A 2,258-nucleotide genomic window follows, 5' to 3' on the forward strand; every position below is an offset into this window, starting at 1 on the left:
CCCCCGCAAAGGGGCTCTCCTTTCCCCTCTCCTCTGCAGAAGGGCTCTCTTCTCTCCCCTACCCTGCAGAGGGACTCTCCTTTTTCCCCTCCCCTGCAGAGGGGCTCTCCTCTCCCCCCTCCCCTACAGAGGGGCTCTCCTCTCCCCTCCCCTGAGGAGGGGCTCCCCCCCCACACACACACACACACTGGCTGGCTTCTGTGTGTGGCTCTGGCCTCAACCTAGATGCCACACCCTCCACCCGGACGTGAGGCTGTCCCTACTCACATGCTCATGGAGCTGGGTGTCCCCTGGCACCCTGTTCATTACAGCGAAGGCTCACGTAACGCCTGTGTCCTCTACCAGACCCTACACTACAGGAGGTCAGGAACCAAGTCCCTCCAGTCTGTTGGCCTCTCCCCCCACCTAATGCAGCGTCCGGCCCACAGCAGCCCCTGGAAACATGCAGGCAGTGAGTAGACGCCCCGTGTGTGCTGTGAGGCCGTGAAGCCCGGCAGTGAGCAGGTGAGGGCCTAGGGTGGCAGCCCTCCTGCTCCCGCCCCTGCGTGTCTGAGGCGCTGCTCTCGGAATGACACAGGAGCCATGGGAGCCCCGTCGCCCCCATTGCCCTGCCCCTGTCGGGGCTATGGGCAGGTTGGGGTTGTCCAGGGCAGGGCCGGGTGGTTGAAGGTAGGAAAGGCATTTCAGGAGCCCAGAGCAGCCATCCACTTTGTCACTGAGCAGAGGGACTTCAGGAGTCAGAAACCGCTGGCCCTGTGCACAGGGAGCCCTGTCCCACACGGCCAGCCATGGTTTGAATCCCGGCCCTGGCAGCTTGGAAAACATGCCAGGTGCGTGCGCTCGCATGCCCGCAATCCCGACAGGTAGGGGAGGGTTGCCGGGGGGCGGGGGCACGTGCCTTCAGGTGGTCTCCCTCTCTCTGGGAGTGTCTGTGCCTTCTGGCAACTGCAGACCAGCTAGCAGTCCACATGGCTGCACCGCTCGCCCGGCACCTCCAGGGCCGTGCGTCATCACGTGTGTGCCCCACCACGGATTTCACACTGACCTGAGTCACGCCTCTTGGTCCTCACGGCAGAAAAAATAGCACGCCGTGTGGGCTGGGTCACGGATGTCCCGTCCTGGGAGGCCTGCGTGGTCCCGAGCACACAGGTGGAGAAGGGACCAGCCCTCTGGAACACCCTGTCACCCCATGCTTCCCGATGGCAGAGCTCGGCTCTCCTCACAAGCAGCTTCCCTTTTGCTGACAGGGCACCGAGCCGGCTCACAGGCGGGCCCAGTGCTGTGCAGACGCAAGGCCGAGGAGCCTGGGCGAGGGCTGGCAGGGTGCAGCCTTTGTGTCACCAGGTCACAGGCCAGGTGGCAGGGCTGGACTCGGAGAGCGAGTGGAGGTTGGCTGGTGATGGCATCGGGAAGCAGATTACCTGGAGCCCTGGCCCCCATCCCGCGAAGCCCACAGGGCCCAGCTCTGCCACCACGGGGCTGGTCTGCTGGCCAGTGAGATCAAAGGTCACCAGGGCTCTGAAGGGCAAAGGTTGCTCCCTTCCAGCCAACCTTGAGAGTCTTTTAAACAGCCCCTCTCTTTTCCTCACATCCCAATCTTTTCCTCTCTTTCCTTTTAATCGTTTTCCTGGCTTATATCTCAAACTTGCTGGTGGTGGAGAGACCAGAATTTGCTATCGACTCCCGGCTCACTTGTTCCCTGGGTTACTTCAGGCCAATCCTGTTAGGGTGAACGTCTCCACGGTGGGGAATCTCTCTGAACAACCAAACAGGGCATCTAAGCCTCGAGGCAGGCGGCCTACTATCGGATACCAGGTTAGGAGACGCTCAGGGGGCTTTGTTTCTAGAAATGAGGCAAACTGCAAGTGACCTAAAACCTCCCTCTTTAAGTCACCTATTATGTTCCGTAAAATATAACGAACACCTTTTACATGAATAGCTGAGCTCACAAACATGTACGGAGAATCCCCAGGGCCCCAAAAGAGAAACCAAAGCAGAGTGCGGTGTGAACGGACGGGGCTGGGCTGCCCCGGCTTCCGGCAGCCTGATCCTCTGTGTCAGCAACCACCCAGCACTCCCGTACTGCATGCACACATGTGTCAGCAACCGCCCAGCACTCGTGTACTGCATGCACACATGTGTCAGCAACCGCCCAGCACTCACGTACTGCATGCACACATGTGTCAGCAACTGACCAGCACTCCCGTACTGCATGCACACGTGTGTCAGCAACCGCCCAGCAACCCAGTCCTGTCTGC

The 2,258-nt window shown here is 60.6% G+C and overlaps 1 long non-coding RNA gene across 1 annotated transcript in view; it reads right to left on the reverse strand.

The window, feature by feature from the left end:
* Positions 1-2,258, reverse strand: part of LOC106736398 (uncharacterized) — a 33,439-nt gene that overhangs the window by 17,570 nt on the left and 13,611 nt on the right. The gene's annotated exons all lie outside the window — the stretch shown is intronic.

The sequence above is a fragment of the Tupaia chinensis genome, unplaced genomic scaffold (genome assembly GCF_000334495.1).
Source record: "Tupaia chinensis unplaced genomic scaffold, TupChi_1.0 Scaffold139733_1, whole genome shotgun sequence".
NCBI classification, from domain to species: Eukaryota; Metazoa; Chordata; class Mammalia; order Scandentia; family Tupaiidae; genus Tupaia; species Tupaia belangeri.